The sequence below is a fragment of the Cynocephalus volans genome, chromosome 2, assembly GCF_027409185.1.
Source record: "Cynocephalus volans isolate mCynVol1 chromosome 2, mCynVol1.pri, whole genome shotgun sequence".
NCBI classification, from domain to species: Eukaryota; Metazoa; Chordata; class Mammalia; order Dermoptera; family Cynocephalidae; genus Cynocephalus; species Cynocephalus volans.
The window spans coordinates 81,514,959-81,542,906 of NC_084461.1; the positions used below are offsets into that span (position 1 = coordinate 81,514,959).

The following is a 27,948-nucleotide window of genomic DNA, read 5'->3' on the forward strand; positions in this document are numbered from 1 at the left end:
TATATTAAAAATTTTTTTTAGCTATATTGTATTAAATACTATGAGAAAACAGATGCTACAAAGGTAACATCGAGTCTACTGTAAACACATTTTTAAATAATTAAAAAATATTGTATACATTTTATTTGAACTCAGTATGGTAACAATATGGTGATTACAATATTTTCTGCAGTAAACCTAATGTTAAAAAATAAAATTTTAAAAGCATTTTTATTCTTTTGATAGATGAATAACTATTTTTAACCATTCACAGTACTGTATTATTTCCATAGAAACCTAAATCTAAAATTTAAAAGTTATTTAGTTTACTTGTATTCTAAAAGTAGAAATCTCAAAGATCATTTGCCACATTCCTGTCTCTTACTTTAGTATACAAAGGTTTCCTTTTTTTTTTTTCCCCATCAGTAAGGGGATCACAACCCTCGGCTTGGTGTGGTCTGCACCACGCTCAGCCAGTGAGCACACCGGCCATACCTATATAGGATCCGAACCCATGACCTCGGTGCTACCAGCGCTGCACTTTCCTGAGTGAGCCATGGGGCCGGCCCTCCTTTTTAAGTCAAGACAAAGGCTGATCTAATCATCTTTCCTTCCTAAATAAAAACATTTTTCTTTACTTTTAAAATTATTCCAAGCAGTTACCCAAAACTTTCCCATCTCTAATTACAGGGCTATTATTTGCATTTATTATAACATATATATATATATAACATACAGATATTTGAGGGAGTACTAAATATACTTATAATGAGCATTTTCTATGGTTGCAAATTTTTTATAAAGGAAACCCATTCCTAAAGCTGTTGAGAGATAGAACATTCTTGTATTTGTATGATTTTATTGAGATAACAGTATGAAAATACAAGTGACATACAATAAGTAGCCGTGTCATAAAGAGTTTGACCCTACTTATTTAAGGCACTTAGTCCTGGATATCAATGATTCAGAAAAATAATTCAACTATATTGAAGGAAAAATATAAATACTGAGTTTTTATTTTTAAATTCTCAAAATGTATACAGCCAAAAAATATGTAATACATCCATAATTATCAAAATTACTTTTAATGAACACTGGACTATACAGTCTATTAATGCTTAGCTACTATTCCTTTGAAGTTAATACTCCTACCACTTAACATTTTCAAAGAAAGGCTGGCAGAAAATTAATCCTCTTCATCTGGCATTCCTAAATAACTACACTTTTAAGACAACAAAGTATGGGAAATATATATTGACATGGAAATTAGGAGTTTCACTCACTTCATAAAAGTATTCATTTAGAATTCTTCTAAATCAAAGCTTGTTTAGTATACTTCAAATATAACAGTGTTTAATAGTAAAAGGAATAAAAGTTCTATTTCAATTCTATTGTATCTGTTATCTTTATGCTCACAGTCCTTGGAATGAAAGGAGGAAGTAAAAAAAAAAAAAAATGAAAGGAGATAAATAACATGGGGGATGGCATAGCGCAATGGCTTTGAAGTCACACTGAACTGGGTTCTTATCCTTGCTTCACTATATACTTCTTAAGTGTCTCCCTATGAAATAATGAATAATAACTAAATTTCTACATAGTTCTGGAGATTAGGGATATTTGACCAAAGCTAAATTCCTTGAAATCAAAGAACTCAGAAATAAATCTAAACTTTCCAAGATTTAAAATTCACTACATTTTGAGGAAACTATTCATTGCTTTCAAAGAAAAAGTGGCATCAGAGGCTTAGAAGCTTTTTGGAGATAAAAGAGTGCTTATATTTTGACGACATGATATAAATGAATGAGAAATTTAAACATTAAATTGTAACAAATATACATAAAATAAATATTAAGAGAAAGGCTCAGAAAAATGTGATTTTAGTTTGGATAAATCCAAAATACTTGAAAAATTGTCTATTATGTTTTGCAGAGGCTACAGCACTAATGGTCTCTTCCTCAACTTTAAGTATTAAGATGTGCTAATTTATTACATAATGAAATAGCCAAAGATTTTTCATAGGTCCTAACTGGAACTTCACAGAAGTAGTCTTGGGCTAAAGCTTTAGTTAATTCAGAAATCTTATTTTAAAAGGAAAATACCCAGCTAAAAGATTTTAATATAAAATTTATGGCACCACAAGATTTGTCATTTGTAAACTCAGTTGGTCCCAAATAGTATAAGTATGGATATACCATTTTTAAATAGCAAAATGCTCATACATTTGGATTTTGTTCTTCCAAAATATTTTGCAATAAAATCTGCAATTTCTCATTTGAAAACAAATACATGCAATCTGTCATAATAAATATTAATCTGAAATAATTTGAAATGAGGACCAAAAAACCCCACAAAACATAGCTAAAGAAATAGTATATAAGCTAAAGGCTGAAAACTCTATATGCATCAGAAGTAGTTATACTTCTTCAAGGTATCAAAACCATAATACTTCTGTATAACCAATTAATTTGAAATCTTCGTATCTCCCTTGTAGCTCAACTAGAAATGCCAATTATCATAATAGCCATTTCTAAATTCAATGGCCAAAATTACCAGTAATGAATTCAGTTCATCTATTTGCATATTTTTGAATAATTTGGGCTAGTTCAATTCTTCAGCTGTAAGCCATTCAAAATTTGTTGCAAGAAAATAAAATTTTACTTTTGTAATGAAAAGATTTGATTGACTGAGGGTTTTTGTAGAGAACCCAAACTTAGTAAATATTTTATTTGTAGCTAGCCCCTCTGAAATAAAGCAAGTTATATTTCAATGCTGGTTGCGCCAAGTTGTCAATTCATTAAACCTCATTAATTCAGACTCCACAAATTCAAAACTAAAGAAAATATGTAGAGAATTCAGTTTAAACTTAACAGCAAAATGACAACAATAGATATGATTTGTTGTGTATCTACTATTTACAAGACACTTTATATATTATCTTCCTTAATTCTCATAATAACTTTACAAAATAGTTATCGTTATTTATGGGGGGGGGAACTTGGGCCCAAAGAGATTAACTAACAAATCCATTTTACATAGCTACCAAGTGTTAGGGTTAGGGTTTGAACTCAAATCTGTTTGGCTTTAAAACTTTAGGTCTTAAGAGATGAATCACTTTCACCACAAACAAAACAGAGTTTTATAGAAATAATATTAAGCAAAATGTTAACATGGTTATTATCCCTGGGCATTGGGATTATGGCTGATTTTTATTTTCTTATTTATAGTTAGCATTTTCCTAGGTTTTTGCAATAAATACTTATCATCTTATATGTAATCACAAAAAAATACTTAAAAAAGAAATTACCCATTCTCAAGGGAGATTATAATCTTTTATATTTTCTATCTGTCTTTATTTGAAACATCTTCCAACCTTAACACTTCTCTCTTGCTAATCTGTGTTTGTCATTTCTTTCAAAATCTAATTCAAAACATACCTAATTCCAAAATATCCCTTGGCTAACTATGACCATTTTACCCTTTTTGCATTATTCTGTGGTATTTGTACTCTTAAAAGAAAATCTGTTGTTTTGTATTATTTTGATATTGAATGTGTGTCTATGTCCTCCATTGAAATCAGTTCTGGAGTAAAACAATAATGAGCTGAAAGAACACTCAAATGAGGTTGGTGACCAGGATTTTGAAGGATTCCCAATCTATACTGTTGTGTTATTTTCTTTAACCTCAGTAAGAAAGTTAATAAATACAAAAAGAATGCATTAAAGGAACGACATTTGATAACAATGATAGGGTACCAGAATGATGATGGTTTAGGGCTTTCGTGTGACCTTCAGATCTGTGATGCTTTCATATCTTTGATAAGGTTTAAAGGTGATGAAGGACAAGAGAAGCAAGAGTCACCTTTATAGGTGAAGCAGCAGCAAGTTTAAGATGCTGTGTAGCAGGATAAAGGCAAACGTGGTGGGCAAAATAGAACTAATAGGATGAGAAAATTAGTCTGAGTGAATTGGGATGCACAAAACAAACATCAGAAACAAAGGAGGGACAGTAGACTGACAGGTGATGCTAAAGTTTGAATCAGGGAAATATTAATTTGATATAAGAAGAAATGAAGCCTCTTATCCTAATCCATTGATCATTCAAAATAAGAGCCATAACTTTTCAAAGTACAATAACTTTTTGAAATTGCCATTCCACAATACTGTTTTCAAATTTTCATTTCCATGTTTCTGATCATTTTTTCTATTAGATTAAAACAATAGTGGTGAATATTTCAAGCAGGTATTAACAGCCAATCTAATATTAATTATTACCTTTTAAAATGATTAAATAGTTGTGCTTGGAGAATTATATCTAAGCCAAACATCTGTAGCTCTAGTTTCACCCCTAGGCAAATTATAACTATTGAGTTATAAATTCCCAAGAACAGAGATAATAAAACATGAACATATTATAAGCACTGCCAGAAAACATTGTATTAAAGCAATAAAAAATTCATACTCTATGTAATCAAAAGAAAGCCCACAAAAATTATCATGGAATCTCACTTGTCCTTTACCATATTTAAAAATGATACCTTTCTATCCAAGGGCTCTTTTTTATTACTTAAACTCATACAATAGTTAGAATCCTACTTTGACCTTTCTTCGGTTTGTTCAATAATAAAACTCCTGAGTGCCATTCTTCTTATGGCAAACCAATACATGCTTTAAAAGGAGTGAAAGAAAGGAGAAAAAACAAACCATTGGGAAGAAATCCATACTGAAATTGATTAGGAAAAGGAGAAATATTAGGTCCATGTGATTTCTCCTCTGTGGAAAAGCCCAGTAAGGAGGTTCCTATGCCTTCTCAGACCTGTGAATAAACTGTGGAATTAATGTGTCCACAGGCTCTGGCTCACATGAAGTCCTACCTTTCAATATCAGTGTCTAACCTAGAATAAACACCATTAATAAGCATGGTAAAGAAGTGGGGTATTCTAATTAAAAATAACTATACATTCCATATACAACTGAACAAGTTTCAAATGTTGTTCTATAATAAAACACATTTCATTCTCAATGTCATTGAACCAAGAACCAGTAGATTCATTTGAATCCTGATCCTGATTCTGCTAATCTCGATGTGACCTTGGATAAGTCACTCAATCTCTTTAGATGGTGGGAGCTCATGTTTATAGAATGACATGAATAGATTTATTAGGCTGTAAGGTTTCTTCTAGCTATAAATTTATTGTATTCTATAAGGGATAGTAGGAGAAGAACGTATTTCTGAAGACCCCAAATCAGCTCTTCCAATGGATCTGACTATTTCATTTATCAATATCATTCTTCCTGTCTCTTGTACTCTTAGAGCCATTTTTCACTTTTCCTTTTTCCCTTCGCCAGGCCTGCTGCATGGAAAGCTGAAGTAAAATCTATAGCTTAGCAAGAAATAATATGTAAAAAGATGAAATGCGAGGCAGCAGATATGACAGATACATCCCTTGTACTATCCTCCAAACCCTCAGTTCCCTAAAACATTTTAAGCAGCAGCTAGCCCATGTTTCTGGGCGTTTTCCACTTGGCAGACTCCTCAGAACAAAAGATATCTGAGACCGACTTTTGGCATGCCTGCACAAGGAAAACAGTGACATCAGGGAATCACACCTTCACACGCCATCATGTATCCTTGATTTATTATTTTTTGTATTCCTTATACTATTTTTATTGTTGTATTATTTGTATTATTCTTTGCATTGCTGGTTTGATTTGTGGTGCTTGTTTGATAATAAAGCAAAGTGAAAATAAACTCTGACCAGGTCATCATTCTTAAATCTAGACCAGCCTTTCTTCTGGCCTGGCTCATTTTTACTCTTCCATCTGTACCTATGTCGGGTCAGCCGCCGGCCGACCCGAACAGCCCTAGCCTCGTTATCAGTCTCTTCCTACGTGTCCCTTCTGGTGGGCGAGCAGATGGCCTGGATTCCTCTTTCCCTCCGGTCCCCATTGGGAGGAGACGGGGGAAGAGAGCCACGAAGAGAGGTGAGCACAGCCACCGGCCCCAACCAGCCCGTTAAAGGACACCCAGACGCCGCAGGGGTTCTGTCGAGCAGTTCCATTTATTATCACACAAGCACTTGCTTTTAAAGGCAAATGGGGAAGGGAGGTTTTTATATCCTCCAATCAGCTTAAAGGTTAGGAGAGCATGCATCCTGTCTCAATGCCTAGCTATTGCAATCACGCACTGTTCACGAGCACGGAAGCGCGTATTTGACCAATAAGGGCTAAGGCAAGGTTCCTGCAGACACTCCCACCCTACTTCCTCCTGGGGCCATCTTAGACTGCCACGTTAATACACCCTTGTGGGCCCATAATGGCGCCGCTTGTAATGTCACTTAAGGTGGCGTTAGTTTTTAAGGCCCGACATATCTAGTCACAAAGTAGTCTTCCTATATCACTCACGAGGTCCTGCCAACATTATATAATTAAAAATTTCATTTTTAAGAAATCGTAAAAATTTTATGAAGTTTAATGAACTCATTTATTGAGTCATGGATTAAAGCTATGATGGCTATGCAATAATATTAATGATAACTACCAATTCTTATGTAGCACTTACATGGACCAGACATTGTTATAAATACTTTATATATATGTGAAATCATTTAATTCTTAACATAATCCTGTGGGACAGGTACTATTATAATCTCCATGTTAAAGATGTGAAAACTGAGGCTCAGAGAGGTTTATGACTTCCCTAAGGTCACTTTGATAGAAAGTGGCAAAGCTAGGATTCAGACTGCTTCAAAAGCTGCCTGTAATCACAGTGCTATGAACTGCCTCTCTGTATAGACTTATACTTAAAAAACATTATTATTTTACCTCTTACATGTGTTGACTTGTTTTCTGCCATATATATTTGACAGCTTACCCTAGAACCATTATATATGCCATTCACTATGAAACTTGTACAAATTGCAAAAAAACCAAAAAAACTTTTTTAAAGGCTAGATCTTATCTTCTGCCCCTGTAATATTTCAGAGTTGCCAGAAATTTCTTTTCTTCCATTAATTACTGGGGGTTGAAATTTTAATGTTTTACCCTCTCCCAAAGACTGAAAAAAGACTCAGATGGATCTCAACTTGTTGATAGTCATTTAAAATATTTTATACATTCAAGTCTTGTATTAGGAAAAAAAGAACTTGTTATTCTATTCAATCTATTTTCTCAATTTTCATCGATATGTTAAGTTTTTCCTCCATAGACTGGTATGCTTTTTGCTAATAATTGTGAAAGCTATGATTTCTATAATTATATGGGATAGAATATCAATATACATCTGGTAAGTAGTCATATTAACATACTACAGCTATTAAAATTTCCCTTTTAAAAATGTAAGATACTTCATTGTAACTCTTCTATTAATGATTTATATATGTATGTGTATGAAGGAGAAACTGACAGGATCAGTCAGAATACACTATTGTAGCTTGACAAGCAAACAGAATTAATTGTCATATAATTTATTCACCAAATCTGACATTGCTTTCTTTATATTTCAATGTACTTCTCTTTCTAGAAAATATTTTCATATTAAAAACTCTTTATAATCTTCAATATGCAATCCTAGCCATCTCTTGCTTTAATAGAACAGAGAAACCAAGATAATGTGAAAATAAATTTTAAGTTTAGCATTCTTTTATAACATGGCACTCACATATTTCATATGATTTCAAAGTCATAAGGTTATCATATATTTTAAGATTAGAACTATAACTATATAATCTCATGAGTCATGGGATTAATGATTAACTAATGAATTTTCACATATAGTAAAACCTCATTAATTTGAAGAATTAATAGAAAGTCAGCATTAGTAGAAATTTTAAGTTATGGAGGATTTAAACAAAGAAAATTTTGTATTATATATCAACTGGAAATATAATGTAGCCTATGAGATGTTAATTACATTTTTAAGAAAATCTTTAGCAATTAGATAACAATGATTTGAACTTAGCATATGCTTTGTATCAAAGTGGGTGCTTCTAAAGGACTTAAGATTCTTAAACTGTGTTCTAATGGTTTAAGAATTTTTCCTAAAATGTTAATAGTTTAATTAACTAGTCATATTAATGTACAGTTCTCCTAAAATACTGGTAGTATTATTAATTAGCTTAACATTAATTTGATTTTATAACTCTACCTACTATAATACCTTTTTATAACTTCTAAGGCTATGCTCCGTAAATTAACACTAGCATTGTATCATCAGCATGCCTTTCAACTGACTCTAAACATGTTCGTGCTTCTTGTTTTTTATTTTTTTGTCTTTTTCGTGACCAGTAAGGGGATCGCAACCCTTGGCTTGGTGTCACCCACACTGCGCTCAGCCAGTGAGCACACCGGCCAGTCCTATATAGGATCTGAACCCACGGTGGGAGCGTCGCTGCGCTCCCAGGGCAGCACTCTCCAGAGTGCACCACGGGGGTCGGCCCATGCTTCTTGTTTTTAAGAAACCAACAAAACCCTCCCTGGGGCTTCCTCTTTCATATCCCAGCTTTTCAAAATAGCAGTCTGTATTTCCTAATCCTGTGTTCTCATCTCTCATTTACTCCTCAACCCAGAGCAATCTGGTTTCTGTCTCTACCCTTACACTGAAAGTGACAAAATATTTTTTAGTTCCTATCATACTTAATCTTATTGCACTGTTTGGTAATGACAGTTACTCCTTCCTTGAAATTGTCTCCTCTCTTAATAAGCTTCCTAAATATCATGCCTTCCTAGTTTTCTTCTTATTTCTAACACCATTTGTTCACAGGCTCCTGGTAGGAGACACCACTTGGGTAGCTACCAACTCACAATATTTCCTTTTTTAATCTGATATCCACCATACAGATATGCAATGAGGGTCTGCTTCTGTGTTATACGACCTAGCTTCCTAGTCATAACGGATTGATTTAGGGTTAGACCATCAGAGGCATACTAAATAAATGTGGAAATTTGGAAATAGAGGCAGGGACATGTAGACACCACTAACATTTATGGAGAAAACGTATTTCACAGGGCCTATTTTCTGGGGTCCTGTGGTCTCAGGTTTAGACTAACCTTTTGGGATTACATATAGAAATATTAACCTTGCAAAAGACAGGAAACTTTCGCCAAGCTAAAGTCTCTGTTGTAAGATAAAGAATTGTAACACAGCAAGGTTGCTGGCTCAAGGACAGACAAGTTACTTGACTGATATGTAAAAATGCTGGGAAAGCTGCTGTATGGACAGAGAATGTTTGCTAAGATCGAGCTTTTGTTGGTGGATCGACTTAACCTTTTGCAAATTGCATTATGGAATGTCACTTTGCTTGTTTTACTGATGTCACCAGCCTCTATTGTTTTTTTTTTTTAAACAAACAAACAAACAAAAAAAACCCAAGATCATCAGCTATCCAGTGTGCTAATTCCCCCTCTATTGTTAAACTTGTTAAACTATACTCAGCATAAACCCACCTATGTTTTTTTCTTGTAACTTCCTGGTCTGGAGAATAAATGCGGGGCAAGAGCCCCAGTTCGTGGTTATTTTCCAAAAGAAGGAATGCCTCACTCTTGAGGGTTCAGGGAGATTAACTCCTTTGGGATCTCTCACCACTCAGAAGAGATGGGCTTTGAGTAATCCTTTTGCGGCTCTGCCACCCAGGGGAAGAGGGGTGACAAATCTGTGGGAGGCAAAGCAACAGGGACAAGAAATCACTGGTGGTAAACCAATTGAGTTAATTCCAGACTCCCGAGAGAAGGTGCGTGGATATTTTTGGCTAAGGCTCCTGGAGCTGCTCATTCCTTGCCATTCTCTGATTGATTCCTCATGCAGTTTTCTTTTGGTCTATGAGCCACACACAATAAATCCCCTCTGTGCTCTGCTGCTCAACGGGCAATTTTTATTTTTTTGCTTAAATTAACCAGAGTAGCTTTTATTAAACTAATAAACTTCTTGATTGGCTCTTTTCCCATCTCTGCCATTAAACACCAATATTCACCATAGGGTTCTCTCTAGACCTATGATGGAGTTCAGGACATGCCAAAATATAGCACATTGACACATGAGAAAACAGAAGCAGGAAGGTCTCTCTGACTTTCGTCCTGCCCTTCTCCCCTGAAGCAGGTCATAAAGGAATTCTCTAACCTTCCTATGAAGTAGGTCATATTACCTTCACTCCAGAGGTGCACTCCCAAAACCCAGAGGAAAGGCATGCCCTTAACTCTGAAGACACAGGGACACAGAGAAGAATCTGAACAAATAGGCCTTACTAAGTTCCATGCAGTTTATTACCATCAGATCATACCCTTTTGTTCTCCAATCATACTGTCCATAGAAATACATGTTTCTCTCTTTGGGTCTTAATTTCTGAAGGTTCTCATGTCACATAAAACTTATATTAAATAACTTTGTAAATCTGTATCCTTTTTTTTTTTTTGGCAGCCGGCCAGTGAGGGGAACTGAACCCTTGATCTTGGTGTTATCAGCACCATGTCTAACCAAGTGAGCTAACCAGCGAGCTCCCCCTTCACCTTTTTTCTTTTGGCAGCTGGCAGGTACGGGTTCTCTTGTTAATCTGTCTTTTGTTATAGGGACATCGGCCATGACCTACAATGGGAAGAAAAGATATTACTTTTTTCCCCCTTATTCCTGCTTCTCATTTTAAACACTTTTACTGAGCATTCTTCATGTAAATCTACTGTTTCTTCTCATGTAATTTTATCATAGTACATTTATTTTATTTTTTTAAGTGCTTTAATTTTTAAAATATACATTGTGGACCTGAACCCCTTCCCCCACCCTTAAATATTAACTGACTAGCTTTTCTGCTTCTGTAATTAGCTTGTGCAAGGTTTTACAAGCCCCTGTGGGTGGGACTTTCTGGTAAGGGCAGATAAAGACCTCCCAAACCGCCCAGAGTTCACCCAGTTCCGGGAAGGGCCTAACCACACAAGGGGTGGGCTGCTGGGCAATTTCCCAGTTCCTCGTCTGTATACCACCCCACTGAAAGCCACCAATGAATTTAAAAGTCACCTCAGGTGACCAATAGGCTGTATACAACTCATCCTGTTGCCAAAGTCTGCCTACCAAACTGTATAAAAAGTGCTTGTGTTAAGAGTTCGGGGCCGCTTCTGTCCTGAAGATGGAGCGACCCCAGCATGCTGGAATAAAAAAACCTCTTGCTTGATTGCAGCGATCTCTGTCTCCTGGTCTTTGCGAGATGAGCCTTCCCAACAAGTAAGATTCGTGCTTTCGGGCCAGTCTTACAACATTTTTTAGTTGATTGGATTTTCTGCTCAGACCCCCAAAAATCTCTTCCTACTGATTCTCACTTTGTAGAGTTCCCAAATTTTCTTATTCCCCTTCTCTAGCTCTTCCTTCTCTTCCTATTTATTTCATTTTGGAGTTCTTGGTCTTTGTTGGGCCAGTGGAATAGGGGAACATCAGCAAAATGGTACTGGGACCTCCATCTTGTTGGACCCGCCCCTGGGACTTTCCCACCAGACCTGAAGGTCACCTTCCAAGAGATCTCCCACCATCAGAGCAACAGCTCAGGGCCACATCACATCGGGGAAAACAGAACCTACGCAGGAAACTGAAACTTAACTTTACACAGCTACACACCATATATGGGCTGCTGGCCAACAGCGGCTCTCCCTTATAAAAACCCCACCTGCCTTTGCCAGGGCACAACTTCCCTGGTTTCACTTCCCCATAAGCCACAGAACCTTGCCTGGGAGAGCTTTCATTAAAACTTCCCTTGACTTCCCTTGAACCTATTGCCCGCCTCTGTGATCCTTGTTTTCCATCACTGTTTTAAACCTAACAGTCTTCTTATTCTACATGCTTTCAGTAGATAACCTCATTTTTCTATCACCTCTATGCTGCAAATCCAAAGTCTATATTGTAAGAAAATAATCTAAGTGATTCATTTTCAGAAATAATTCAAGCCCGGCCCAAAAGTTGTCTGACTGGTCCAGCCCATTCCTGGGGGGGGTGGGGGGTGTTGCTGAATAGATAAAGTTCTCCTTCAGATGGTAATGAGTTACCAGCCCTTAATTGTTTACTTCAAATGGATAAAGTTGTCCTTGAGATGGTAATGAGTTAATAGCCCTTTATTGTTCATTTCCTAATGTTTCTCCTTTCACAGGGTTTTGGGTGGGCCTTTTTTGTGGGCTTGTCCTGAGCCCTCAGACAAAGAAATTTCCTACAAGGGGGTAGTAAATTGGGGTACTCTGAGACATCATCTGGGAAGATTGTGCATTCCGTAGTACTCTCAGCCAATGAGGACGTGGGGGCAGGGACTTGCGCAGTAGGAAATAAATTGCTTGTTACAGCCCTTTTCCATGTGCCTGCCCATCAGACACCCAAACGTTGCAAGGCCATAATTAAAGTCTCACTTCGCTGTACCTCATGTCTCAATGCCCATCCTTTGGCCTCGGACCATCCATCCTTTGGCCTCGGATGAGTGAGGGCATGTCTCACATACATCTCTAACTCTAGTCCCTCCTCCAAAACTCCAACACAGATTTCCAAGACAATTCCATTTCAACGATTCAAAGTTTCCTTAAACTCAACAAGTCCAAAATTTAATTAAAAATCTTTTCCTTATACTGGCTTCTCTTCCTATATAATAGGGTCGCCACCTACCTAATCTCCCTGTCCCTTGCCCTAGTATTTTAAATCAGTTGTCAGCAAACTATGGTATGGTCTGTTTTTTCTATAGCCTGCAAGCTAAGAATGGTTTCTACATTTCTAATGAGTTATAAAAATAAGAAAACAACCAAAAAATAATATGCTACAGAGACCATATATACTCCACAAATTCTAAAATATTTACTCTCTGGCCCTTTATAATGCAAAAAGTTCGCTGACCCTGTCTTAAATAGTCACCAAATTCTTTGACACTTTTCTTTCTCTAATATCTTAAATGGTCACCGAATGTGCTCCAATGTGACTTCTCCCTTTTTCTGCTATCCGTGTCCCAAATCTGGACATTATTTCTTACTGAAAAAAGTGGAAAAACCTCCTGTCTGGCTTCCAAGACTCATGTCTTGTGGTATATAAAAAAAAATCCATGTTTGGTTTTTGCCTCCCCTCTCTTTCGTGGTACAGAGCTCTAAAAACCCTTGGGATTTCCTGAGTGCTACAATTGTCTTTTGTTATTTGTACCTGAGCTTAAGATAATGAGGTGACTCTTGGTGGGCCCCTACAGAGCTTAAGGATGGGGGCTGGCCACCAGAGGAATCAACCACCTGATTAGTGAATTGGAACTTTCAGCTCCACTCCCCTGCCCCTAACCTCTAGGGAGGGAAGAGGTGCTGGAAATTGAGACCAATCACCAATGGCCAAAGATTTAATCAATTATGACTACTAATGAACTACAATAAAAATTCTTGAACATGGAGGTTGAGGGAGCTTCCAGGTTGGTGAACACATCCATGTCTTTTTTTTTTTTCATATCTATGTCTTGAGAGAGTAGTGTTGGGGCTCAGAAAACAATACCCCAAAGTTTGACATGATAAATACTTTGAACTGCAGAGGCAGACTCAGAACCAAGGTCTCTCAGACCTTCTCCCACCCACTATCTCTTGACCCTCTTTCTCTCCCAAAGCCCAGGGAAGGGCTTTCTCTGAAGTTCCCTTATCTAAAAGGGTTCACAGCAATTACATTCCTTCTGGAGGAATGTACATTAATCAAAGAAGATTAACTCACATAGCAGGAGAGAAAACTAAAAGGTCTTCAGGACACCACGCCAGGTGGACTTTTCACCTATTCTTTTGAGGGCTGCTACCTGAGAGACTCTACATAATACGACCACCTTTGTTCACAGTGCAGTTCCTCCCCTCACCCTCCCATAGCCTGTGTCACCACCACCCTCCAGAAGCATCAACCAGCACCCTCCAGAAGCTTTCAAGCCCCTATTTCTTTCTGTAGCTCAAAATGCTATTTAAGCTTCACCCATCTGGCCATTCTGAGTCTCATATTTTGTGTGGCTCCTGTGTGTCTGCACGTAGATAAATTTGTATGCCTTTTCTCCTATTAATCTATCTACTGTCAGTCTGTTTTATAGACTCAAATTACTGAACCTTCAGGTGGTGAAAAGAAAGTTCCTTTTACCCCTAAGTGGCATGCCCAGAGAGCAGATGGAAGTTCTGCAACTACCCCTTTCTTTACTTTATCCTATGTATTTCTTCCATTTGGATATTCATGAGTTGTATTCTAACGAATTATCAAACCTGAGGGAGGGGGGGATTTGGGAACGCTGAGTTCTTAGTCAGCTGGGCAGAAATGTGGGTTATCTGGGAAACCCACTTAAGGCTGGCATTGAGGGGAGGGCAGTCTTGTGGGACTGAGCCCTTAACTTGTGTTTGCGCTAACTCCAAGTCGTTAGGGTTAGAATCAACTTGAGTTGAACTGTAGGACATCTAGCTGGTATCTGCCTTGCATATGGGCACTAGACTTCTCATCTGACCAACTAAACCTGATCCATCATTTCACGTCCCTGCTTAAATAACACTGAAGGTTTTCTATAATGCATGGCACAACTCCAAGCTCTTTATCTTGTTTGTATATATATATATAGTTCTTCATATTTAACTATATTTTTCTACTATAACTTTTTCTTAATTAACATCTTGTAATAGCCTCCTAGCTGTAACTCCCTCTACTAAGGATATTTTCAGTAGAAAAATCGTATTTATGGAAAGCATTTACTTACTCAATGTAGATGATACTATTTAAAGTCAACAGATACCTATAATAGTATAATTTGTATGTTATCAAACAGGAAGAAGTTATCTACAATTGCAGTTTAAATAATTTTTAAATGGCTTTTAAACAATTTAAATAATTTTTAAAAAATTGTATAAAGAAAATATACCTGTGCTGAAAAATCAGGATTTAACACTTAAGCTATCAAATAAAATTTAAATGTGATGCTTAAAACTCCATCTAGTTTCCATTTACAAAAAAAGAAAAAAAAGGAAATAAGATAAAAATGATCTTTAAGGACACACTAGTTTTAAAATTCTATAATTTTAATCTGTGGTCTACTTTTTAAATATTAACCTCCTGTCATATAAACTTTGTAGAATACTTTTTAATTCTATAGTTCAATAGAAGGATAATTTGTTGGTGGTTAAAACAAATTTATATAAAATGACCTGAAAAACTATTTAAAAAGCAATCAGTGAAAGTAAATATTGAATTTCTTCAAGGTTAAATCTAAAAATCCATCACTATACTTGCTTTTTACTTTATTTGCTGCTTAACATATCTCAACAATGAATCTATCATATCAACATAGCCATCATGATCCAAGCTGCAAATAAAAGAGAGTGTCAGTGTCAATTTTGCTTTCTCACACTTGCTTCCCTTCACTTCATCTGATTTTAATAATCCCTGTCAAACCACAAACAGTCCAAATTACCTTCATGACACAGAAGCTTTCAAGGAGCAGACAGAATCTCAACTTTCATTTAGCAACTACAAAAGAAAGCTGTCCAGCTGGACAAATATTATTTCCACACTTGACAATCTCTACAGTTGAGCATGAATTATAATTTTAACTAAACCTGCCAGGAGTTTGATATAAGCTTCTTGTTTCATGTAGATTGACTCACAGGATTATCAGACCAATGACTGTAATTGTGATGAAAGAACCCAGCATTTATCTACTAAGAGATAATCATATACCAAAGCTGAGGGATCAAAATGAACATGAGATATTGCATAGGTATAGATTACAGGAGAAAAACTACTTAAATTAGGTACTTTACTAAGTGAAGTCTAAAGATACAGCATACACTCTTGATGTAACTGTGAAAAGTAGCAGCTAATAAGTCAAAATATAAAACAGTTAAAATTTTACCCACAGACACCATTGAGAAACAGTTTCTAAAAATGAAATCTAAAGAGATTTAAAAAATTGTTTTGGATTGACTTGACTTCAAAGTCAGATTTCTAGAAAAGTTGTGTCAATTATAATAAAACTGATATTCTTTACAAGATATCAAAAAGTCCACTCCATACTAATCAGTGTGCCCTTGTACACACAATATAAAATTTCAAAAAAAAAAAAAAAAACCCTCAGAGCAAAAATGAATAATGATAATAAGTTTGTAGAGGTATATTAGAATAAAAGTTACAGTGCAAATCTATACTAAGGATGATTATATCTTTCAAGCTAATTTATTAAACTTAAATCTAAAAGTTTCAAACTATAAAATATATCTGGTAACATTTCCTTTTAAAGCTAGGCCTGAATTCCTCCTAAAGTTATTAGATCTCACAATTGTCTAACGTCAGTCTTCCCTCCAACCTGGTACACCTGACCCTAGTCCTGGGTTCTTCCTTTTCCCAAAGGCCGTTCCATTGGCTCTTTGACCACTGTTTCCCTTCCAGCTCAATGTCGGACACAGCTCATTTTCCTTTACCAACTCTTTCTTTCTATTCTCCTTGGTCCTCTGAAAGGATGATTTCATCCACATCATGTCTTCTGCTACAACCTGTGTTTTGGAGCTCGTGTCTGACTATTCAGCTCCATGCTGGATCACCCCTTGGATGTCCCACAGACATCTCAAACTTAAAATCTTATCTTCTCTCTGAAACTTTTTCTTTCTCTTGATGTCTGTATGATAGTCAACAGCTCCAATTCAAGCTAGGTACTCATGTCAGAAATGTGAGAGTCATTCCCCACATTTCAACATTCTCTCACCAACCCCATAGACATCTCTCTCATATACATCCATCTCCTCCTATTATTGCCCCTGTGTACCATGCATAACCTTTGACCACCAACTCCCCATGCTCCGCATTTCCCCTCGGCCTCTGGTAACCACTATTCTACTGTCTGCTTCTATGAGTTCAATTTATTTAGATTCCACATGTAAGTGAGAACTTTCCAGTATTTGTCTTTCTGTGCCTGGCTTATTTCACTTAGGATAATGTCCTCCAGGTTCGTCCATGTTTGAAACTGTGTAGGTTCAAACTCTATCATCTGGATTATTACAGTAGTTTTCCAGTTTCCCTATTTTTTTGCATCATTACCTCCTCACTCATTCTTTATCCTGTTACCAGAATGATCTTTTTAAAACAGAGAGAGGAGGAATCGGTGTTTACAACAAGACTTTAAGTCTGATTAGTACTACAGATATACTCTTAAGAGAATGAAAAAAAATTAGAGGAAGGAGTTTACTTTGTAGGGAGAAAATAGTGTGTTCTTTTAAAAATTTTTTATTTCAAAAATTTTTTTTAATTGACAAAATATCACATATATTTATTGGGTACAAAGTGATGTTATGGTATACTTATAAAGTGTAGAATGATTGACTCAAGATAACTAACATATTCATTATCTTAAATATTTATCATTTATTCCTTCTGTATAACTGAAAATTTGTACCCTTTGACCAACATCTCCCCATGCTCTGCATTTCCCCTCGGCCTCTGGTAACCACTATTCTACTGTCTGCTTCTATGAGTTCAATTTATTTAGATTCCACATGTAAGTGAGAACATTCCAGTATTGGTCTTTTTGTGCCTGGCTTATTTCACTTAGTACAACGTCCTCCAGGTTTGTCCATCTTGTCACAAATAAAGAATTTTTTTTCAAGGCATAATAGTATTCCATTTTGTATATATGCCACCTTTTCTTGGTCAATTCATCCAACGATGGAGTTAGGTTGTGTGTTCATTTTAGAATAATAAATTTGAAGTACAAAAAATACAATTGGATATAAACATCCAGCAAGCATTTAGAAAAACGAAAACAGAATTTGGGAAAAAGGGAATGAAGCATATATACACAGATGGACCACAGAATTTATCATCCAAACCAAGACATCTTTTTGAGATTAAAAGGGGATTCTAAAAATAATTTTAATTTTGAAATGCATATTTACTATCCAGTTAAGTGGTTATATTTATGGACCTCTACAATAATTATATTCAAAAACTGTATTTAAAAATAATATTCTTTCGAAAAGTCTCTGCTCTTTAAAGCAAAAGATTTTTATATTGTTTGAACATTAAAATATGTAAACAGAAGATTCAGAAGATTCTTTATACATTCCTGTATACTTTAATCAATTTCTTAGTTGTATCTGTCATCCACAGATATTTTTCTGAAGAATGCATTTTTTTCAATATGACATTATTTTTTATATTTTTCCAAGTTGCAGGTATGGTTTGTAAATTTAAAATTGTTGACACCTTCAATTGACTCTTCTATATAGATTATACAACTTTTTTTTTTTTGGTGGCTGGCCAGTATGGGGATCCAAACCTGTGACCTTGAGATTATAAGACTGTGCTCTAGCCAGCTGAGCTTATTGGCCTATATAGATTATAGTATTTTTACCTGGGAAAATACTATCCCTCAGGTCCTAAGTTACTTGGTAAACATTAAGTTCAGAGCAAATTTTGCTAGATGGAGCATATTCTCAATTTTACTTTTTAATAATGAAATACATAAATATTTTAGCTCAAATATTTTTACAGGTACTTTTTTTTTTTTTTTTTTTGTCTCCATGCAGAATGCATCTCTCTCTCTTTTTTTTCCTTCTAAATCCTCCTGGTTTTATTAAGTTGGACAGGAAGTGCAATATTCCTTTTCAAAGACATGCCAGCATGTTATGGATCTCCATTTTTTTCAATATGCTTAGTTTGTGGATATCAAAGCATGGACTTTATCTTAATGATCTGCAATGTCTACATTTGTTTCAGTCCTCCATGCAAAGGCACATGTTTATCTCCTACACTTAAGATTTTTGATCAGAATGCCTTTCTTTGACCAGTAATTTAAGACAACAAAACTCATAAAATAAATTTTTATAATTATTTTGAATGTTTTGCTAGATTTATTGGATGAAGGTTGTTTTGTTTTGTTTTGTTTGGGCAGCTGGCTGGTATGGTTTTGCTAAATTTAAATGCTGCAAAATTGTAGGCTTTCTCAGTTTCACATCATTCTGAACCAGAATATAAAAATTTACCCAATAAAAAAATATCAGCTCCATCAAAATATCTCCTGCATAAGTCTAGATATTTCAAAGCACAATTATGGAATTTCACAAATAAATCTTGTATACCATTTGAACTCTCACCATTTTACTTGTTTAATCCCCGCTTTGATTTCATGGGATACATTTCAATGTCTTCCTACTTATAAATTTTATTTTCTACGACTGCAATTCCCTAAAAGATTCACATAAACCGAACTGATTTGCTTTCCACTTGTTGGATGCTTTGATTAAAGATTTCTAATGAATTCTGAAGAAACTATGGTCAAAATTAAGAAGACATATTTACAAAAATCTTTAATACCATGATAGGACACTTCAGTTGACTTGCAAAGTAATTCTTCAAAGCCTTAAACATTTCTAAAATCTGAAGAGGGAAAGTGCATACTGCCTTAAGCACTTAATAACATGCTTAAGTTATTTTTGTTTTACTCAACTTGAGTCTAGTCATAAAAATTTATAGACTGTTTACTTAGTGTATTCATAAATATATTTGTACTTTTTCACAGTTACACCTTCCACTTGGATTGGTAAAATATTGCAGATTTTTTAATGTAATTATGAATTACTGTGTGTAACACAACGTATTCCAAGTATAGTTATCTCCACAGGTTGTAAATTTATTAAAACCATTTTTATGATGTTGTGTTCCACAAAAATATATTTAATATCACCAAAAGCAAATAGTTTTATCATTTATTTTGTAGTTTGTAATTCAATTTATAATAGTACTAAAAATAATGTCAAGAGTTTCAGCTTTGACAGAATGAACTTCCAAATGTATTACTTTGATTTCATGATTAGATGAGATACTCGAAACATTATTGAAATTAAATGATTTTTTTCAGTTAAATTTATCCAATGATACTGATGTACAACTGGCATCATTTAATTGTTGATGAAGATCTAATGGAGCCAATACTTAACAGCTATTGTCTAACTTTTCATGCACGTACAAGATAACTTGAAACTGAAAATGAGAGATTGAGAATGGGCACTTGATCAAAATGAAAAGTCATGTACATTTTGATACACAAATATACATTTTGTAACTAAGTATTGAAATGTAGTACTTTCGGGCATAGTCTTTATCAGGAAACCAAGTACTATTTTAAGTGTGCACTGCTGTTTTGTTTTGTTATCACTGTTGCCAAAAGGGTTATTACAAAATAAAAATGCATTACCCACAACAAAATAAATAAGTAGTTGTAGTTTTATACCATATTATACATGATAAAGCCCTTGTAGAAACAGAGGTTTCAAATACATTCACTCTACGGCAAGACTGAATAAAGGCTAGAAAGTGTTGTGTAATACACTGGCCAGCACATAGGCCCAGCACAACTGGCTGACACTGATCAAGTTGCCAGCAGGGGTGTCAGCATCGAATACTTCTGCCACCACCATCAACCAAGATCTAACTGCTTGTGTCTGAGTACATTCACTTTAATAGCAAACACCCTTCATGCTGTCCTTAAAAAAAATATGTGTTTAGCTTTTTTACTGCTGGAAGGGTCCTAGGAAAGAGAAATGGGTTATCACCAACTTAAGCATATGTTAAAGCAAGAGTTCCCTTCACTACATTAGCATCTCACATATAAGACCATGTCAGAATTTAGAAGTAAAAAGTATAGGTCTATCTAAACCTATTTTGGTTTATTTCCACATGACTATTAAATAACACTTTATTCAAAACTAAAAATCTGGGACTATTAAAAATGATAATGGGGCTGGCCGGTTAGCTCAGTTGGTTACAGTGTGGTACTGATAAGACCAAGGTCAAGGGTTTGGATCCCTGTATCAGCCAGCCACCAAAAAAAAAAAAAAAAAAAAAAAGTAGTTCTCTGTGGCATGACATGGTTGAAACTATATATACAGCATGATGCAATGTAATATTTTTGAAAAAACAAACCATCCCCCCAAATCAAAAAGGATATACAACTATTAGCAATGCTAATCTGTGAGTGCTGGAACTAAAAAGAGGCAGGAGAAAGGGAGTGTTTACTCTTATTTATAATTTTTTTTTTTTGAACTGATAATGAGCGTGACTTACTTTTGATACTCTAAGGAGTACAAACAAATTTTTTAAAAATACAAGAAATATTACAAGGATTTAACTAATGTAGTATCATCTGAGTAGTACAAGTAACAAATGATCTAAGAGTCCTGTAGCAGGGTGCTCCCTACGGGCAGATGAACATTGGAAACTCCCCAATAAAAATGAAGATAAAGGCATTCCTAAAGGTGTGAGCCCAGTGATCTTCCAAAATCCACAGCTTCACAGGCCCCACTATTGGTGACATTTAATCAAGCCCTCTTCTGTTTGGAGAAACAACCAACAACTAGTGAAAGGAGGAGATAAGAAGCCTCAGCCAGACAGTAACTTGAGAAAGAGGAAATGAGTTAGTCTGCTTATTTCTCTCCTGTTCCTAAGAGAACAACCTAAGGTCTTACTAACGTGCTTATTGTCAATATGTAATGAGGTCCCCATATTGATGTTTCTTTCTATGTACTGGGATTCCACTCCTAAACCCCAATCACAGCTACCTGCTCCAGATTCATGGACCACCAACGACTGAGAGATCTGGTAATTAAAGTGACGAGAACATCCTAGGAGCATAAATGGAACTGTTTTGGAGAGCCAGAGCAGAAAATTCATGGATGAAAATAGTAAAAGAAAACATTGAAAAGGTATGCTATAGCCAGGTATTTTAAGGCTTTTTTTTCTCCAGGAGGAAAGTATTTGGACTTTATCCTGTACAAAACAGGGAGTCATAGAAGGTTTTTTACTAAGGCAGTACATGACTAGTGTTTTACAAATATTTATAAACCAGGTGTTAAGATGGTTTGATGTGATGTGAGAGAACAGATGTAGGAATATCAAATAAATTAGGAGGATAATGAATTAATCCAGATGAAGGTGATGATAAACAGGAAGAAGATGTGGCCATGAGAAAATAAAAGATAGCTTTTGAAATAACTTTTGAACATGTGAATAGATAGCCTGGGGCCACTGAGTGAGGGTGACAATTATAGCTGTGAGAAAACCAAGCAGTTGTTACATGTTCCAGCCATCAAACACGGGCTTTAGACCTAATGCACCAGAGAAGCCAAACAGAATAATGTGAGAATTATAAAGTCATACTAAAAGGCAGAAAGCTTGTGGATTATGTCATTAGAAACTATCAAGGGTAAAAGTCAGAGTATGGCTTTTTGTGAGCAATAAAAATCAGTGTGGATAAAGATCAATTATGACAGTAAAGATAAAATAAAGAGGCGGGCATCATTCAGAGTAAGGCATGTTTGTTGTCAAAGGCTTTTACGGTCTAGATAAAGGCAGGCAAAGATACCATACGTTGCATGTACATGCTAGTCTTCATGAAGCTAGCTGAGTAGTAGGTGACTACTATAGTTGCCCATATGGTTTTCTGCAGACTAAGGCCCAAGATTAGGACAGGGTAGAGAGATGAGGCTATCAGAAGTTTAGCTCTTAGTTTTAAGAGCTAAATTATTACAAAAGAAATTCTGAATTTTTAATACTGATAGAATGGTAGTTTATGAATAGATTTTTAAAACTTAGGAGAAAAATGATGATAAGAAGGCATGGCAAATACAGTATTAGACATGATGATTTTGAGTGAGCCATACAAATGGAATGTCTAGAATAGACATGGACGAGATGTAGAAGAGGAATACATGAGAAAGGATAGTGCTCATAAAGTCACACTGTAGCTCAGGCGACTATGATGCAGGCAGTATTGTTCAAAGTTTTGGACTATAACCCACAGGTTAAGAAAAAAAATGTGTGTGTGTGTGTGTACATACATATCTTAAACAAAAGCTTCAAAAAGCATTACTCATCGTTAATACCTTCTCTGATATTTTCTATTCTATTCCTTTTCCTTCTTTTTTCCCCCCCTTTAATGCTGCTCACAGCTTCTAAATTGATTTCTGCATCTGTAGTTTGGTTCAGAGATTTTTAGGTTAAAAAGAGACCTTTGTGATCATTTTGTAGAACCATCTGTAAAGATATGACTGATAAATCCAGGAGAGAGGTTCTTGGAGAAAGAGTGAAAAAGAGAAAAGCAGAAAATTAAGGATTGGCTTGTGGACCACTAACAGAGGGTAGGAAAAAGAACGAAGATAAAAAAAAGTGGGGTCAGCAGTTGAAAAAAAAACAATTATCAAAGAGGACAATGTTGCAGAAATGGGTAGTCAACAAAAGCTTTTTCTTTCCAATATATGTTTTTGCCTGTACTGCAGTGTTTCTCAAAGTGTAGTCCTAAAATAATTTAAGCTGAATTACTGGAGATACTAATTAAAACTTCAAACACCTAGGCCCCATCCCAGATCTAGTGAGTTCAACTCTCTTGGTGTGGGTCCGACATTCTTTTTACCAAGCATTTTTATCTCAATGACTCTGGCAAATCAGCTTTCAAAGTGGTAGTTTCCAAAAACATGTGCTCTCACTTTATACATTAGATGTATAAAAAGTTGTTAGGTGAGTACTTACACACCAAACCATTATTTCCCTAATGACTACCACGATTATTTCAGTATTATGTTCACCCAGAAGGAAACAAACCAGTTTCTGGAGCATTCAGCCTTTAAACAAACACTGTTTATCCATCTAATTTTCCTGTATTGCTTATGAAAGAGATTGGCCAAAAGGACTCACATCTTAATTATCTTTATTCAGTTTAGAAGCACATATACTTAAAATTGCAATATATTGTTAACACATTTCATTTTGATTTTGAACTGATTGGACTGGACTTAACTGATTAAGTATCATAATCAAGTGGCATTTAGCAGAACTCACAGGCAGAAAGAAAGTGCCACAGGGAGTTTTCAGAAAATACAAAAACTGAAGTTTGTGATTCGGACTCCAATAGCAAAAAAAAGGACTCACCCTTTATGTGGTGAGCTCTGCTAAAAAAATTTGTCAAATTATTTCCAATAGATAACCAAGAAGTATGAGGTGTGAACTATTCTATTCCAAGATGGGAATCATAGGTAAGAACAACAGTAGTTAACATTTATTCACTTATGAGAGGCCCTGTTCTAATCCTTTATATGCATTAATTCATTTAATTCTTACCACAGTCCTGTAATGTACGGCTTTAGACCTCATTTCCCAGAAGAGGAAAAGAGTTAAATAACTTTCCTGAGATTCCATAGCTAGAAATAGGTGAGATTCAAACCCAAGCAGCCTATCTTGAGTCTGTTCTCAAACAGCATGCTACACTGATTTTAAGAGTCTTAGACGTTGGAACAATTATTTGCTTCTGTATAGAGAAAGACTTGTTTATGTTTTGGGATTATTTTTTTTCTGCTCTTTATACAATTGATTTCACAGTGATTTGGGTTTACCGTGATCCCTGCTTATGTTTAGTTATTAGATCTCATCATAATGTACTTAAAATATGCCAGGAATCCCCAAATTAATGTAAAAATGGGAATTCAGTATGAAACATGAAAATAGAAATTTGTTTTAAAAGATACTTAATTCTTTATATAAAGGCAGGATGCATAGTGATAGTATAGTGATTTAAAGCTGTTTCTTAAATTTTAATATACCAATCATCTGGGAATCTTGTTAAACGCAGATTTTTCAATAGGTCTGATATTCTGCATTTCTAACAAGTCCCCAGGTGATGGTGATACTGCTGGCCTGGGGATCACATTTTGAATAGCAAGGGTTCAGAGTTTGAACTTTGTAGTCACACTGCTGTGTTTGAATCCACCTCCATTACTAACTAGCTGTGTAACCTGCTCCTCATACACCTTTACCACATTTGTAAAATAGTAATATCATTAAAAGATTGTTATCAGGATTACATTAGGTAATCCACAGATAGTACTTAGAAAAGTCCCTGGCATATAGAAAGAACTCAGCAAATGTTACCTCTTAGTACTATTGAAAACTATTAAAAGCATATATTGTATCCCATTATAAAGCCATTTATAGAACTGACTGATCTAGAAGAAACACTAAATAAAATGTCATCATTCTTTTCCAGGCAGTCATGAGAACATCACTGTACATTGGAGGACATTAAATACATTAAGTTAGATCCACTATCCAGCTTTATTAAATACATAAATCTGAAACTGCTCTAAATGAATTTGCATGTAGCTGGCTTGGTCTATGATATTTAAAATGCATATTTCGTTTCTGTGCCAGAAAACTTTTTTATACTGCAGGTACATACTGAGTTGCAATTCATTTATTTAAATAGCATCCTGTGAATTTAGAAACAGTCATTTTTGTTTTAAAAATTTCATTTTAATGAAATAGATATCAAAACTAGTACTAGTATAGACAATAACAATAATTTAAAAAATATGTTCAAGGAAGAGCACCGCTATAGTTTAAATGAGTTTGGAGGATTTAACCAAATACTTCACAGACATTTTCAAACCACCACACAGGGCAGCATAATTATCTCTTGCTGTTGAGGACTGGAACTTAGAAAGAATATGACTTAGAATTGTGGTGATTCAATAACGATGTTATATGGGAGGGAACAGAGGGTAGGAAAAGTAAAGTTAGGATAAGAATAAAAATAAAATTTCACAGCACCTTCCCAAGTGAAAACTAAGAAATTTATCAAATTCAACTACTCGTTGAAAAAACACAGAAGAAATGGAGTACATTAGAAAAGAAAGATTAATGTTCTCCTAGTCATTGATAAAAACCAGAAAGGGTAAAATCTGTTGGCTCAACCAAGGAGAAGATGAGAGCTATGCAGTGGTTTTGGTTAGTGGGTCAGCAAGAAAAGATCAATAAATAATTTGCCTATCTTTTCATTTTTCCAACACAGATGATGAAAAAACAATTGTGCAACAAATTCTACCATATTTATTTTTCTTAATTAAAACTAAATTCAACATAGACAATACAAACTTGTTCTGTGAGATCACAACAGATAAGAACAAAGGAAAAAGGAAGAATTTGGGTGAGTGGAGTATTCTCTCCTTCCTCTTTTTCCTTTCTCTCTTTCCCTAGAGATTGGGATAAGCAATAACCCTGGTTGCCCCTTTAAGGTCTGGTGTTGTACTAAAATTTTTAAAAATGCACTTTTACTTTATATTTTACTTTCTATCACAAGTGTTACTTTTTAAAAAATAAGATTTTACCATAAATATGCTTTATATAAAGGACTGCCATATGGAAGTTTATAAGGCAGGGTTTACCTGTACTCAACTACATCAAATAAAGATTCTCCAAATGAAATAAAACTGTGCTTTCAGTGAAAAAAAATCAATTGTGTGAACTGTGATTCTTAATATCTATAGAAGTGATAGCCAACAAGATCAAATTGTTAGGATTAAAGGTACAAGAATAGAGTGTGAACAGAATCACACCAACATCATGTCTTGTTAATTGGGTTTACATTTTTCTGAATCAAATACCTGAAAAACAAAAATTTACTGAAGATGCTTTAGCTAACTTTTTCCACTTATGAGGCAGGTATTAGCTGTATCTCAACTCCAGAGAAGCAAGGAATTCCACTCTAGTGTGACCTATTTATGCCTCTTAGATTTATCATATGCATTTTTTAATGACCCCAAACCAAAAGAAATGTAGAAACCTATCTGAGAAGTTGACATTAAGGTTGTGACACCAACCAATACAACAAGAGAATCTATAGTTAAACTGACACACAATCCCCAAATCAGTCTGTTACGCTCCTAATTTAAAAAACATTTACTATGTGAAATAGTGATGACATGTCAGCCTCTGCTTTGAAACTCCTAAATTTTGTCATTTGGTGTTTGTGTCACAACCTTAATATTATTTAAATATATTTTAATATCTATTATTTAAAAAATATCTTTGAATTGAAGGTACTCTAAAGCTTTGAAGAAGCCAACCTCAAAGCACTGCATTCCTAGCATGCCACTTTTATTAGAAGTAGTGCATAAAACATTTGCTGTTGACAAATCTAATTCATTAAAAGGTGAGATGGATGCATTTTAAAATAACTGGCTGGCATCATTATCTGCAGTGCCTTTTATAAATTATTCCTCTTTTCCCTTTTGACTGAACTTGTCACAGTTCCCTTTCAGAATCTGAGTGTTATGCCTTATAGTCAATGCTTTCAACATGTTTAGACAAGTCACAAGTTAAACAAGCAGTGGTATTTTATTTTCTAGAAATTAGAAAGGGTAACCGAAATACGAATTACTTCATTCAATTCATTGATTTTTAACTAAAGACGAGTACAGTCAGTTAGTGGTGGTTTCAACTCACACAAAGGATTTAAAAATAAAAGCATACTGTTTGTGTAGAATGGGGAATTTCAAAGAAAGAAACATGAAGAGAAAATTTGGCAGCCCTGCTGCACTGTCGTGCAGAAGACTTGGTTTAAAATTGAATTGTGCTTCCCCTGACATTGGAGATCAGGTACATCATAAAGTTGACAGCTGGCTGGCATACTACCCTCCTAAAGGAAAATGCTAGCTGTATTCTCTTACAGGCCAAAGGAATAGAATTAAAGAAGCCTTCAAGGAAACTGATAGGCACAGTACAAATTATTCAAAACATGAAGAAAAACATTTCTTACCTAATTTTATTTCAGAAGACTCTTAAGAATCAGCTGGTCTTCTAATTCTAAGCCAGTAGAAAATCATTTCCTTACAAGTTGTCAGTAGAAGAACCATCCTTTAATATCTTCAGCAGAGTTTTTTTTCCAAAATATATAAAATGTATCTATAAAATAATTGAACAGAGCTTTATCACTGCCACAATGGGGGGGGGGGGTACATTTACAACATTAGTTGTCTACACTGGTAGTGACAACTACCAGTTAAATTATGATGCATGGGCTTGAGCCATAAAGAAGAGATGCTAGAAATACATAAAGACATCCCCATAATGGGATACCTGAGAAAGCTTATTAACAAGATACCCCACAAATTGTAGGCACATGGATAAAAGGTGCACTTAATAAAATGCATATTTAAAACATACCTT

At 35.1% G+C, this 27,948-nt stretch overlaps 1 protein-coding gene across 1 annotated transcript in view; it reads right to left on the minus strand.

The window, feature by feature from the left end:
* The window catches only part of KIAA0825 (KIAA0825 ortholog), a 379,872-nt gene extending 352,270 nt beyond the window's left edge, over positions 1–27,602 (minus strand). Inside the window, exon 1 of the mRNA XM_063087402.1 lies at positions 27,539–27,602. The gene's annotated coding sequence lies outside the window, so the exon portion shown is untranslated. The remainder of the gene's footprint in view (positions 1–27,538) is intronic.
* Positions 27,603–27,948: the final 346 nt, after the last annotated feature.